At 52.3% G+C, this 15,177-nt stretch overlaps 1 protein-coding gene across 1 annotated transcript in view; it reads right to left on the reverse strand.

Moving 5' to 3' along the window:
• The window catches only part of ASB2 (ankyrin repeat and SOCS box containing 2), a 44,795-nt gene extending 38,873 nt beyond the window's left edge, over positions 1-5,922 (reverse strand). Inside the window, exon 1 of the mRNA XM_007447436.1 lies at positions 5,819-5,922. The gene's annotated coding sequence lies outside the window, so the exon portion shown is untranslated. The remainder of the gene's footprint in view (positions 1-5,818) is intronic.
• Between the last annotated feature and the right edge of the window lie 9,255 nt (positions 5,923-15,177).

Here is a 15,177-nt window from a genome sequence, read left to right on the forward strand (position 1 = left end):
CCTGCTGAGATGCTGTCACCTGGAACTCGTTCCCAGTTGGCAGTTTCCATGCAAACTGTTTTCCCCTGGCAGCTGTGGTCAGGAGGGTCGGCTGTGGCTGTTGGCCCCCGGGCTGTCCCGGGTAGCCCCGAGGGACGCTGCAGAGACCTGCTGCGTGGGCCCAGGGGTCAGTAACGGGGTCAGAGCTTGGGAAGGAAGGAGATCTCCACGATCTCCCTAAACCCAGCCTGGGTGCAGGATGACTTCTCCCCACCACTTCCAAATCCACTGCTCCCCAGGGCCCCTCCCTCTGCCACCTCCCTTCCTGCTGGCACGACCCGCTGTCCTAGGAACTTCAGAAGGACCCACAGCCCAACCCTCTCCTCTTCATCCTGGGTTTGAAGTCATGTATGAGGTGACCACCTACAAATGACAATAGTGGGTTTCTGGTGGGCACTTAGTTCTTGGATCAGGGCCGCACGTAGTAAGGGCGGGATGAGTATATCAGGCAGGGTCCACCTGGATGTTTTAGGTGTGAGTGTGGACTGTGCAATTCAGCTCTTATGCAAAGCACTATGGTTCAGACACTGCAACAAGCACTGGGAGAACCACAGCCCTAACGTCTCCCTTTGCAGTTAATTTGTACTCTTACGTATGTTGTTAGCTTGAGCTGTGTGATAGATTTGTGAAGAGGGTACGGTTCCCATAGATTTGTGATGAGGGTACAGTCCCCATTCTACAGATGAGGAAACTGAGGCACAGCAGGAAGAAACTGATGAGGAAGAGACCAGAGGCTACATCTTCTGACTTCACACCTAGCCCTCATCCTATGTAACCCACAGCCTCCAGTTCTTTTTTAAGTTTTGAGTAAAGGCCTGGATTAAACTAAATTAGTTATCTATCTATCTACCTATCTATCTATCCATTCCAGGGCCTCACATCACATGACCTTAGCCCAAGGCAGTCCTAAATACCTGCCGCTTGGCGAACCTGGGGCCGTATGAGGAAGTGAGGAATTGACCTGGGCTGTTCCTTGGCCCCCAGGGTCCTCAACCCCTCTCCTTGCAATGCCCAGTATGTTTATGTCAAAGCTTATCTTTCTGATCTGTTGTTCCCCCAGGATCCAGAGGGCTCCTAGGAAATCTGAGGAAACACTTCCAGCTGGAGAGCTCGTGAGTGTAAAACATTAAAGCATTCTCTCCCCTTCCTGGGTCCTATGGCTTTAAAACCTAAACCATAAAAAACGCTGGTGCTCACACTACTATATATAAAATAGATAAACAACAAGGATCTTCTGTATAGCACAGGGAACTGTATTCAATATCTTGTAATAACCCATAATGGAAAAGAATCTGAAAAAGAATATATATGACTGAATCACTTTGCTGTACACCTGAAAAAAATAGCCCTTTCCCAGGGAAAGCGAGAGTGTAGTATGCCCTGCCAGTCAAGCCAGGGGCCTGTGGAGGGAATGGTGGTCGAGATCCAAGGCCCGCTTGGAACAGGGGAGACCGGCGCCACCCCTGAGGCTTCCAGGAGCTCCTCTTTTGCCTCCTTTGCGGGGCCCCAAACGCTGGCTCCAGTATATCACCTATACTTCAATAAAATTTTGAAAATAAAAATAAAAAGGCTGGTGCTGTGGGTCCCTGCACTGTTTCCTGGCCAATTTCATATATTACACCATTTGACTTCTCAAAACCTCCAGAGTCAGGGGAGGATTCTTCCCATTGCCCAGATGAGGAGACTGAGGCCCAGATTGTAAGTGACAGAGAGCCTGCCTGCCCCTCTTTTCATCGGAACTTCTGACACCAAATATTTAGGCCAGTGGCCAGGGGTTTTAGTTACTCTGGAAGTCTCTGCTCTGGCTAAGGGGCGAGCTGGCCTTGCGGGGGAGGGAGAGTGGAATCCAGGCCACCTTCATTGGCCCTCAGAGGGGCCCAGGTCAAAGCCCCAGGGTGGGCCTTTGTAACAGGCAGTGCTGACAAGCCTTTAGTTGCCTGTGTCCAGGGCCTGGCAGCTAATGGGATTGGAGCCTTTTGTCCAGACTCTAAAGCTCAAAAGCCCCTCCCAGCTCTGCTAATCCAAGAAACTTTGATGCTGGTTACACACTCCTGGCTTCTCTCCGGAGTTAGGACTTCAGGTCTCTGAAGCTGGGCCAGGGTTGCGGGAGGTTACCAAGGGGATCTTATCACAGTTGACCCATAGCCCAGGAGGGAAAGCTGAGCCCCAGGGACGGGGCATGACAGGCCCAAATGACCCAGGTAGGAGGTGACGGCCAGGGATTTGAACCTGTCCAAAGCTGCTTCTGCCCCCACGCCACCACACCACCGGACCCTCTGTGCCCTGTATGTTTGGGAGACCAAAACTCCATCTGAAATGAGCTGAGCGCCCCTTGCTAACCTGAATCAGGATGAATCACTCACAAGTGGTCTAGGACCCTGATGACAAGTTTTAGATGATTATTTACTTATTGTTGTACATTGCGGAAGCTACCCCAAAACAGGAGGAGAGAAAGAGGGTGAGAGGGAGAGAGGGAAGAAGAAAGAACAAGAGGAACAAAACCTCTTGCCTGTTTTTGGTGGAAAATATTCCATTTTCCGAGGAGAAGCATAAATTCCACACAGGCCCAAAGGCCCACAATCTGAGGTGATGCCATGAGCACCAGCTAAGAAAAGCATCAGTGAATGCCAAGTGGTTTTTTTTTTTGTTTTTCCTTTGGGTTCGCGGGCCCCTCACGGCTGCGGCCTCTCCCGTTGCGGAGCACAGGCTCCGGACGCACAGGCTCAGCGGCCACGGCTCACGGGCCCAGCCGCTCCGCGGCATGTGGGATCTTCCCACAATCTGAGGTGATGCCATGAGCACCAGCTAAGAAAAGCATCAGTGAATGCCAAGTGGTTTTTTTTTTTGTTTTTCCTTTGGGTTCGCGGGCCCCTCACGGCTGCGGCCTCTCCCGTTGCGGAGCACAGGCTCCGGACGCACAGGCTCAGCGGCCACGGCTCACGGGCCCAGCCGCTCCGCGGCACGTGGGATCCTCCCAGACCGGGGCACGAACCCGTGTCCTGTGCATCGGCAGGCAGACTCTCAACCACTGCGCCACCAGGGAAGCCCGTGAATGCCAAGTTTTATCTCTTTGGGCCCCATGCTATTGAGTCCCCGGGCTCGTGGGTTACCTTCAGCTCAGCCTCCCAAGTGGAGGACACGTCTCTCACCCCCTGGCCCTGCAGGGGCTGGAGGTGAGCCCTAGCTATGCTGACCCTGGCACAGCTAGGCGCCTTCCCAAGGTCCGCCTGGTCCGTCTCCCTGCCTTTTCCTGCTGCAGCCAGCCTGGCTCGCTTGGCACATACAGTCTGGACGCAGGACTCCAGGCCCCTGCCCCAGCCTCTGTCCAGGGCTCAGCGAATGCCTTGCTTTACCATCTGTGCCAGCACCCCACACGGTCTGGGGCTGAGTCTCTGACAGCTGCTGCTCCGCCCCTCTGGAGCCCAAGTATGGCCTTGCCTAGCCCTATCCTGGGTACCTGGAGCACAGGGACTCTCCCTCATCTTGGCCCCTGGGTGGCAGAAGGTTCTGGAAGCTCTAACTCCAGGTTTCAGAGGGGGAAGTCTCAGGCGGGGCAGGGGTGTCCTCCCAGAGCCCCCTCCTCACCCAGCCTAACCACACGCAGAACTGGCTGGAAATTGTTTTATTCGCGATCACACCAAAATCAGCTAGGGTTGTTCCCCTATCTGTCTGTGTTTGTTTGCTTTTTGCTCTCCTGCCTTTATTTAAATATTTTTCTTCTCTCTCTCTACTCCTCCTCTCTTTTTCCACCCCTCTCTTCTGTATGCTTTTCTTTAAAAAATTCAGACGGGTTAGGAATCACCTGACTTTTACCTTACCACCATCTCCCAGAAACGTTTCCCTCAACCGCAGAGCTCTTAATGACTTCACTGATACCCCCAGGCATTAATGAGTCCAGAAGAAAGTGCTGAGGATGAGAAGTAAAGATATAAACAAGTCCTGTGACAGCCGCCCACTCCGGGCCGCCTGACCCTCGACAGCTCAGCAGTGGAAGGACAGTGGGTGGGTCCAGAGATATTTTTGTGCCTCCTTTGGGAAGACTCTCTTGGATCCAGCCTGTCCACAATATACAGCACCTTATGATGCTTCGAAGGTGCCAGGATGTGTCTGTTTACCTCAGTGCCAGTCCCCTGGGAGGCTGCAGAGACCACGGCTTAGACTGTGGGCACTGGAGGCCCATCGGCCAAGAGGCCAGGATTTGAGTTCCAGCTCCAACTCCTCCTAGCTGTCTGGCTTTAGGCGAGACCCTTAACCTCTCGGGACTTCAGTTTCCACATCCGGGAAATGGGAGTAACCATCACCTTTAACTTATGCCCATGAGAAGAGTCATTGGGAACAACCACCGCAAGCCCTGGACTCAGTGCCTGGCTCACGGTAAATGCTCAGTGAACACTCACAGATACTGATTACTCTTATTAATTGTAAGGTCACCAGGGGTGGATCATACGGGGTGCCCACCCCAAGGAGGAGGAAGAGGGCATCATGGGCTGGCCTCTTTGTGCAAGAATGGATGATGCAAACTAGAAGGGTGCCAGGTGGAGGCGGCTGCCAGCCCCTGGAGGAGGTTGTGTTGTAAACAGACCTGCCACCAGCTGTCGGGACCCATCCAAGTGTTCCAGAAGTGACTGGAGCATCTGCCCCTGGCTGCCTCACTGCGCTCTGCCCCAGGCCTCCGACAGCAGAGATCAGGGCCTATGGCTGGTGGGCTGGCCCCTCAGGATCTGTGTGAACTCCCTCAGTCCCTATCTCACACATAAGCTCTTCCATCCTGGGCAGGGGGCTTGGCCTCTGCCCCAACTCAGGTCTTCATCACTTACCTAAGGGTCACTGCGTCCCTGCCTCTTCATTCCGGGCCATCCCCCTGGCTTCCTGGGGAGCTGCCTGAAGTCAGATTCCACCCATGCCTCCTCTGCTCAAAAATGATCAGAAAATGTTCCATCTTCCTGCCTCGCCTGGTGGGACCTGCATCCCCCATCCCCACCCCCACTTCCCCTCCCAGCATCACCCCCGCTTCTCACCTCCTGACCCTTTGCTATAGCCACACTGCGCTTCCCACCATCAGCCCAGACCCACCCCGGCTTGTCTGCCTTTGCGCGAGCCGCCCCTCCACCTGGAGGTCCCTCTCCCACCCACCCTCCACCCACCTGAAGACATCCACCCATCCTTTCAAAGGTCATCACCTCCTTGAATATGTCCTCATGTTTACACACACACAACGCTTCTCATTCCTTACGTGGTGTCATAGTTTTTGTTTGCAGATTCTATTCCCTCTCCTAAACCCCACGTCATTGCAGGTACAGCGCTTGACATCCAAGGTTGCTATCACCTCTCCCCCCCCACACACAATACTGCACACACATAGATGTTCCATAAAAGGCACATGAAATTGACGCCCCCATGCATGAAAATATCTTTCATTCAACCTAAAAGCATTTCTGAAATTCATTTGTCTGACATAGACATTGACCAAGGCCTATGGAACCAACAATAGCATCACTGATAACTCCTTTTACATTTCCATTTTTAGAAGTGCACAGCAGAGTGATATTCTGAGCCAGAATCCTCCAGAAGATCGGACAAGTACGTGCAAACAGCCGATTCTTTTCCCCGAAATCCAAAATGAAAGTCACCAGCTTGCTTTATAACTCAAGAGAATAAGGGAAAGAGGGAGACGCAAGAACATACTTTGACTTTAAGAGGTTACAAATAGGCACCGCAGCGGTAAGCCCCAGCCAGACAAGCAATCTTTCTGTATAAGAAAGTTGAAAGCATGCATTACCTGTTAGGCTCTGAAACAAGGGTACAATTCAGGGGTAATAAAAAAGATTTTCTTGAGAATGTCTTAATTTGCTCCCTGAGTTTCCCTTCTGCCCTGGCCCTGGGCTCCTGGCTGCTGTGCCAGGCAGTTCTGAAACACTCTCCTTTGAAGCAGGGAGTTTATTTTGGGCCCACCGCATGACCAATGATGGCAAGCCAAGCTATAAGATGTTATGAATCTCAGATTTCCTGTTTAAAGATTGCACTGGGGAAGCCGCGATCCTGGTTCCTCCAGGGCGCATCAACTACGGACTTCACTTTGGAGAGCATCTCGGAGATTTGGCCCTCCCGTGATGTCATCACTTGTGATCCCTGACATGGAGGCCATATATGGATATGTTTCTGGAACTCCCCAGGAGGGAGCGAGAGAGGAGAGAGATGCAGAGGGTAAGAGACACGGAGCTGGGAGATAAAGACACAAGAGCAAGGAAGGAAGTGTAGGAGCGATGAAAAGGGGAGAGAATGGGGAGAAAAGAAGAAAAGTGGGAAGAGAGGATGGAGGAAAGAGAAGTAAGAGGAAGGAGAGGCAGCAAGGAGACTGAGAGCAGGCAAGAAGGCAGGGAGGAGGATGGGCTGAACCAGAGGGTAGGGAGGATGAGAGTGTTCAGTGTAAGGGCCTTTGCAGAAATCACTGCGTGCGTAGCAGGTGGCAGAGCCTGATATTTGGAGGTGCCAGGATCCAGCTGCTGGAGGCCATGGGGTGGGGCTGGAGCTACAAAGGGCAAATAAGCATGTGGGCGAGCCTTGAGCGGAGGCACACAGCAGAAGGGACCCCTTCCTCCAGGGCCAGGGAAGAACACCCCGTTTCTGGAATCGATGGAGTGCCACAAAATGTCAGCCTCGGGTGGCAAAAAACAACACACACAGAGGCACACGCACTGAGCACACAGGATGCCAGACACCCACATGCCTGCATCTGCGTTCAGATCTCAGGTGTCAGAGTCAGGGGGCTGGAAGTGTCCCTTGGTCTATTCCTCTAAATGGAAAATAATTTCAATTTCAAAGACCCCTTCCCCCCTTCAGGTTATTGGACTTATGACCCCCTGGCGTGGCTCACTTTGTGTAGTTCATCTGGAAATAAATCTCAGTGAGTTCAGGGTGCCCTGTAGTCGGGTCAGTGTTCTGGAGGGCTGACCTGGGGCTGAGGACGGGGGGACATGATTAGTCTCAGGCTGTCTCCCAGCTACTCACATCACTCCCGCTGGGACAGTCCCCCCAGGCCACTGTGGCTGGCGACCCTTCAAGGACAGCTCACACTCAGCCCCTCCCAGACTGTGTGCCATGTTGGTGGGGTGCAAGAGAAGGTGGCAGCTGTCTAGGGCTCTTTAATGTCTGGGAATTTTTCTCAGTAGGAAGGAGTTCTAGTGGACTCCATGGAATGCATCCCTGGGGTTCTGCTGCTTCCTTGGGATCCCTGCCAGACACGGGGCACAGATTCCTCTGCTGTCGATGTGTCACAGACCTCAGATTTGGCCTGGGAGGGCTGGGCCATGGGCAGACACAGGGCCCCTTCTCAGGTGACCCTCTGCCTTGCCTCTCCCTGCCAGTCCAGACAAACCACTTACAGTCAAGAAAGCTGGAGAAACTCAGTCTCCCAATCCTGTTGCCTGTGCCTGCACTCATCTTTTGAAAATTAAGAGCCCAAATGGTGGGTAAAGCATCACGGGGAACAGAAAGTGCATTGGGGGTGGACAGCAGGGGGAGGGGACTGGCCAGATACACTTTGACTTGTATATGATAACGTCTTCTGGCTGTACTCACACAACCTTTCCAGCAAGTGCTACTGTCACCCCATCTCACTGATGAGAAAACTGAGGCTCAGAGAGGCTGGGGAGTTTGTCCATAATCCCAGAATCTATAAGTGACGGTTTAGTAGTTTGGACCACATCTGCCTGATGCAAAAGCCAATGCTTATAGTCGCAGCTCTATCCCCCAGGTAATGGGAATCCAAATGTTGGGGCAGAACAAGGAGACCTGCAAGGCTACGACTATAAATTGGTGAATATTTGCTGTTCCCCTGGTCCTTCACTCATCCCACTTGGGAGGCTTGATGCTGCAGACAAAGGTCCACAGACCCTGAGATAAACACCGGTTGGCCTGTCTGTTGACATCACAGGTCACTCAACTCCAAAATGAACAGGTTGGGCTAACCTGGTGATTCCCCACCTTAGCTGTACGTTAGAATCCTATTAAACTTAGCCACGCCTGCCTCCACCCCAGAGATTCTGATTTCATTCATCCGAGGCAAGGCCTGAACAGCACCAATTTTAAAAAACTTTTCATTAAATAATAATATACCCACAGAAAAGCACACCTATCATAAGCATACAGCTCAATCAACTCCCAGACACCCCAGCATCTACGTCAAAGAGAGAATATTACCAGCACCCCAGAAGACCCCTTTTGCTCCCTGCACCCATCTCAATACCACCACCCACCACCTCCTGCCAAGGGTGACCACTCTCCTAACAGCTAGTCGTTCAAGTTGTTTGAACTTCATATGAATGGAGTCACGCCTGTGCCTTCCCCCACTGAACTGTATAGTGTGAAGTCCGTCTATATTGTTTCACGTAGTTATGGAAAGTTCCTCCCTGTTGCTGGGTAGCTTTCCATGCTATGAATATATCACAGTTAATTCACTCTACTGCTGATGGACCTTTGGGTGGTTCCTAGTTTTCGGCTATCGGGAATAGCATAGCTGTGAACTTTCTAGACTATCTTTTGGTGAATATCCATACCCTTTTCCGTCAGGTCAACACCTAAGACAGGAATCGCTGGATCAGAAAATCAGCATAGGCTCAGTTTCAGGAACACTACCAGTTTTCCAAAGTCGTTGCACCAACTTACCTTCCCACCTGCCGTGTGTGAGAGTTCCAGGTCCTCCACAGCCCCACCAACACCTGGCAGTTTCCACCTTTTCTCACATTATCCATTCTGATGGGCAATAGCGGTAGCTCACTGCAGTTTTAATTTATGTGTCCCTGATTACAAATTACACAAGCGTCTGAGAAGTCCTGGCCCCAGTGGTCTTTGGAGCCTTTGTGCAAGGCCCCAGAGGTGGTCCTGTGGAATAGTCCTCCAGGGAAGGTTTTTATGGGGACAGAAAGGGCTAAATGGAGCATAGATGCAGAGGCAGAAACCAAACAACTGGTCAACCTGCAGGGCAGCAGAAAGAAGGCTGGGCCGCCAAGAGAAAGCCCCCAGGGCTCACGCGTGGCACCAGGAGGGTTCTACTCTCCCGATCCTACATAGAGCCTCCCCTCCCTCCCTCTCTATCCCCTTACCCTGCTTCATTTTTCTCCATAGCACTTATCACCCTCCCTTGACTATTATATTATTTGTCACTTGTTTATTGCCTGTGTGTGCCATCTGGAATAGTCTTTCTGTTCACTGCTGAGTATCAGTACCTACAACAGTTCCTGGCACATAGTAGGTGCTCATTAAATGGCTGTTGCTATATGTGCTTACACGTAAGCCACTCAGCTCCTGGATCTAAACTGGGAAGGGCTGTGGCACGTCCACCAGCCTCATCCTGGTTCTTGGCGGCACATGCTCTCACATATAGACACACACACACACACACACACACACACACACACACACACACACACCGGACCTCTCCCTTTCAGGCTTCCCTCCATGTTTATTTTAATCTGAATCCAATGAGTAAAGTTTTGGGGAGGGAGGCAGTTCATAGAGCCCCAAACCTAGTAGGGACCAGAGAGGGAGCCAAGCCCAGCATGTTTTCCATATGACAGCGATACCTCTTTCGGGAAGGAGAGAAAGAGAGAGAGGGGAGAGGAAGAGCCCCGAGAAGGGGAAAAGGGGGGTGGGAGCTGGGATGTGGTTCAGTGTGAAGTCCTGGGACAGTTCTGACCCAGTGATGGAACATCATCTGCTAAAATAAGCACCCCTGCAGCCTTGGCGTCCTGGCCCCCAGCCCTGGCTGCCTCTTAATATCAGTTCATTTTGGTTTCACGAGATGGAGAGGGAGAGGACAGAGTCAGATCCACGCCCTGGGCAGAGTCCTGGGAGGGAGGACAGAGGGCAGCCTGCAGGGGTGGGGAGGGCGGACGAAGGCCCCAAGTCCTGGGAGGGAGGGAGGTGCATCGTGGAAAGGAAGGAGGGGGCTAGGAGAGGCAGAGAGAAGTCCCGCACCCCTCTTCCTTTCTTTACAAGGAGCACTGTGCCCTCTGGGGTGTGGCCAACTGACGGTATATTTCCTCTGGAGCGGTCTGGACCCCCATCGACCTCCCAGCTCTGGGGGCCAAGGAGAACTCCTGGGAGAGAAGACAGTCTGCCTATTCATAGAAAGCAGAGGGAGGGTGTAACCTTGCCCCTCAGATGGGAGAGAAGGGCAGGTCAACCTCACAGTCCATCGACACCCTAGATGTGGAGGTGACACCCCAAGGATGAGGGGGCCCCTGGGGACTGGCGAAGGGCAGCCTGACCCCCCGGCCCTGCTCCCTCCAGCAGCCCCCATGCATGTCAAGGGAGGAACAATGGCGCCTTGTAAGGGTTTGCATCACAGTTAGCAGATTTGAGGCACAGACCCATCGTGGGACACGAGCTCTTTGCAGCCGGCTGGGGCCTTCCTGAGCCGTGACCATCCACAACTGACCTTTCAGACAAGAGCGGCCAGGACAGAGCAGCAGGACAGAAAGAAATGGCAGAGCCACGGCCTCAGCCAGCCTCACACTTCCCTGCTCCATACCTCATCCCCCATCACGCAAATCACCAGCCATCCTCGGCTGGCAGCGCCGAGTTATCCCTGCCCAGAGACGCAGAGTAAGTCCGTCTACCTAGGCTCCTGGGCTTCAGCCCTCGGATATGGAAGCTTCAGCAGCAAAAGAACTGTAGCCCCAGGAGCAACTGTCTGTAAGCTCTTTCTCCGAGGAGCGTCTTGCCCTTGGAGGAGGTCCCAGTAGGGGGTGGTCCTGGGCCTGGTGGGGACACGCGTGGTCAGCCCCGTGCAGACAACATCTTCCTTTTGCGGAGACACCACCCACATGCAATCCCGGTTAGCACCGCCCTGTCCTGTTTCCAGCATGGGCGTTGGTGCCGGCTAATCCCAGCCCAACCCTCGCTTGCTGTGGGACCTGGCTACAGCCCTGCACCTCTCTGAATCTCAGTTTCATCTTCTGAGAATAGGAGAGTGATGAGTCTTCTCTCCCATGGCTGTTAAGGGGTTAAAGGAGGTCCCAGGGCTCAAACAGCCCACCCAGGGCCCAGCACTCAGGAGATCTTCCTTCCCACCTGCCACCTGCAGGGGGAAGGTGTGTGCAGGAGGGGAGGGCATCTCCCATGGGTCAGGCAGGCTCAGGTGACCAGTGAGTGGGCCTTGAGCTGAGCCATCCTGGAGGCTGCTGACCCTGTGGGCCAACCTGAGTCACCATGCCTGAGTCACTGTTGGGAACTCGAGTTAGCTCTGTTAGCTGCTGGGAACAGATTATCCACGAACATAAACATGTTCCAAGCAGGTCTGGGAACTCTCTATTGCCCTTTGGCAAGAGGGAAAGGCATCTCATCTCCCAACTAAGACTAGCATGGAGCAGGCCCTCCCTCCTGCCCCGGGGTGAGCCAGGCTGTGTCAGATGCTGCATTTCCTGCTGGATCCAGCAGCTCCTTGCCGGCCCAGCGCCATCCCTCCATAACTGCAGTGGAGCGGTGAGGGCAGGAGCCTTTCGTATTCAGCCCTGGCCAGCCGCTCTGGAGGCAGAGCTTGTGGGGAGCAAAGTGACAGCTCCAGAAATGCAGCTCTCACCCGTCTGGCATCTCTGCAGGGCAGCCAGCTGAAAGGCGGCTGACTGCTTTACCTTGGCCTTACTCCTCGGGGAATCCAAAGTGGCCACGTGACGCTGCAGAGACGTCAGCCAGATCTGGCACTCCTGGGCTTGCTGCAACAAGGAGGGCCTGTGTTCTGGGTGGGAGGCGGGGCTGAGGAAGAGGCAGGCAGTGGACCAGGCGCCCCGACATCCTCGGGGGTGGGAAGGGATGCAGATGCCCCCGTTTAGCAGCCCCTGCAGGGGTCCAGGCACCTGCATGGCCATCCCGGGAGGGAGGTAGGTGTTATCATCCTGATGGAGGAGCCAAGGCCCTCCTGGGAGTCGCCTGCACTTGGTGATGGTGACACCTCTGCCCACGTAGCCTCTGTCCCACAGAGAACTGAAAGATCAGAAGATCAAGAAATGTCAGAACCAGAAGGTTCTGGGGTTCATCTGCTCCATTGTCCTTTTTCTGAGAAAAGGGAATTTGAGGCTGGAGAGTGAGAAGGGCTCACCAAGGCAGAAGCCACAGCTTCCAGGAATCCATTCTGCTTTCCGCAGCTCCCTCCCAAGCTTACGGTGTGGTCATAGTGGTTGATAATCACATCGTGCCCTGGACCCTAAAACACCAGTTGCTGGGCAAATTGGCAGGAATCCCGCCACGTGAGAGGGGGATGGGCCCAGAAAGTAGGCCAGACATCCTCATGGGCACATTTACGATGCCTGTTACCCCCTGGAGACTCCCAGAAATGCTTCGAGGCAGGGAGGTTGTGGTTTGCAATAGACCACAAGCCCCAGTGACCAGGTGGAGGCTTAAGCACAGGCAATTTGGGTGTCAATGTCATCGTGCGTCCTTGTTCCCACTCCAGGGGGTGTGGCAGGGGCCACTCCCAGCACAGAATTGCTTGTAAGTTGACTGCCCCAGATCTCCCTTGCAGAGCCAAGTGGCTAAGAATGAAGACTCGAGTCACCTACCAGCTCCACTACTTGCTAGCTGTGTGACCTTGGACAACTTACTTAACCTCTCTGAGCCTTGGCTTTCTGACCTATAAAGTGGGGGGAAAATGATAGTACCTATGCCTCATAGGAAGGTTGCAAGGATTAAATTTTATATATAGTAGCCGCCCCCACCTTACCCTCGGTTTCACTTTCCATGGTTTCAGTTACCCTCGGTCAACCGCAGTCTGAAAATATTAAATGGAAAATTCCAGAAATAAACAATTCATACGTTTTAAATTGCAAGCGGTTCTGAGTAGCATGACGAAATCTCACACCGTCCTGCTCCATCCTGCCTGGGACGTGAATCATCCCTTTGTCCAGCGTATCCCGGAATTAGTCACTTAGTGGCCCTCTCAGTTATCAGATCGACCGTTGCGGTACCACAGTTCTTGTGCTCAAGTAACCATTTTACTTAATAATGGGTCTAAAGCGCAAGAGCACTGATGCTGACAATTCGGATGTGCCAAAGGGAAGGCGTGAAGTGCTACTTTTAAGTGAAAAGGTGGGAGCTCACAAATTAATAAGAAAAGGAAAAACTCGTATATGCTGAGGTTGATAAGATCCAGGGTGAGAATAAATCTTCTATCTGTGGAACTGTGAAGGAGGATAAAGAAACTTGTGCCGGGTTTGCTGTTGAGCTTCAAACTGCAAAAGGTACAGGCACAGCGTGTGATGAGCACTTAATTAAGATGGAAAAGGCATTGAATTTGCACAATAGGTATTTTGAGAGAGAAAGAGAGAGGGATCACACTCACATATCTTTTATAATTGTTCAATTTTATTATTGGTTATTGTTGGTAATCTCTTACTGTTCCTAATTTATTAATTAAACTTTATCATAGGTATGTATGTATAGGAAAAAACAGTATATATAGGGTTTGGTGCCAGCCATCATTTCAGGCATCCACGGAGGGCCTTGGAACGTATCCTCCACGGATAAGGGAGAGCTACTGTATACGTACGTTCCTTAGAATAAAAACTTACATCAATAAATGTTAGATGTTGTTATTAGTTTCAACTTCCTAATAGAGACAGAGGGGATGGTGGTTGGTTGAAAACAGTGGTTCTTAGCTGGGGACAGTTTCCCCCCAGGGGACATTTGACAATTCCTGGAAACATTTTTGGTAGCCACAACAGAGGGAGGTGGGTTTCCTACTAGATGCTACTGCATCTAGTGGGTAGAGGTCAGGGACGCCGCTAAACATCCTACAGTGCACAGGACAGTTTCCCCAACATAGAATTAATGGTCAAAATGTGCACGGTGAGGTGGTGCAGTGGGAAGAGGGCGTGCGAAGGGAGGAAGAGGTCGGCTAGGAGGGAGAGAGGCTCCCCAGGGATGGCTTTGGTTTTCAGGAATAGCTGCCCTCAGGAGGGCCAGGTGTTTGGATTTCAAATACCTTGTGATTGGTATAGGGATGGCTCACTGAAAGGGGCTCATAAACAGCCCTGAAGGTCACCAGCAGAGGGAAATGCAGCCATAGTTCAAGCAAAGCAGAACCAAGAGCTTCAGGGATCACCATGAAGCTTGGGGTTCTCCATTAAGCAGGAAAGGGGGGGACTCAGCCCTGCTAGTGCCAGGCGTCCCCGCTGGTAGCTGGTGCATTCAGACAGACAGACACACAGAACAGACACAGGCACACACACACACACACACACACACACGTGCTGTTGATGCTTAGATCACACACACACTACACACACAGCTTACCTTCTTTCAGTGAAGAAAAGAGGTGAATTTAATCTACCAGTTGGCAGGGCAGTTAGCAAATGAACTAGTCTTATAAATATATTAAGTAACCGCTGATGTCTCTTGTTTCCTAAAAATATAGATGTCTCTCTTTCTTGGTGCATGTGTGTGGTGAGAGGCACCTGGCACCTTGGGAAGAGCTCAGGCCTGGACTCTAGAGTGCTGGTCTTGGCCCTTCTGGAAAGTTCTGTGGGACCCTATGCAAGTCTTTCCCCTCTCTGGAGCCCTAAGAAAAGAAGGAAGGCACGGCCCTGAGAGCTGTTAAGAACACAGGCTCCTCCAGACTCTGAGCGCCTCTGAAACCAGAGTGAGCAGCTATAAGTTGGGGTACCCACATCTCTTTGCTCTCTGAGAATAAAAATTCTAATTGTAAGTCAGCTGAATTCAAATCAAGCCTATCTAAATATCTCAAAGCCAGAAATTAAAAATGGGACAACAATGGTTTTGGACAAGTCTCTGAATCCTGGGATTCAACCTCCCATTACACATAATTGCAAAGTAACTAGCTGTTGGGCAGAATTCAGTCAATACATGTGTTTGCACAGGTCACTCTCTCCCACACCCATGCACACACGGGCTTGTACACGCCCCAGTGAGGCTGACCCTCCAGGAGGCCCCGGGGTGAGCGGACACTGGAATGCGGTGGCCGAGAGCTTGAAAAGCATGGGCACTTGTGGTCAGTCTCACGCTGTCCTGAGGGGCGGATGTGGCAGTCACCATTTCACAGATAAGGAGATGGAGGCTTTAAGATACATTTCCAAGTTCACTCGGTCAATACCGGGGCTGGATTTAAAATTCTCTCTCTTTCCC

Source organism: Lipotes vexillifer, unplaced genomic scaffold (assembly GCF_000442215.2).
Source record: "Lipotes vexillifer unplaced genomic scaffold, Lipotes_vexillifer_v1.1 scaffold1884, whole genome shotgun sequence".
NCBI classification, from domain to species: domain Eukaryota; kingdom Metazoa; phylum Chordata; class Mammalia; order Artiodactyla; family Lipotidae; genus Lipotes; species Lipotes vexillifer.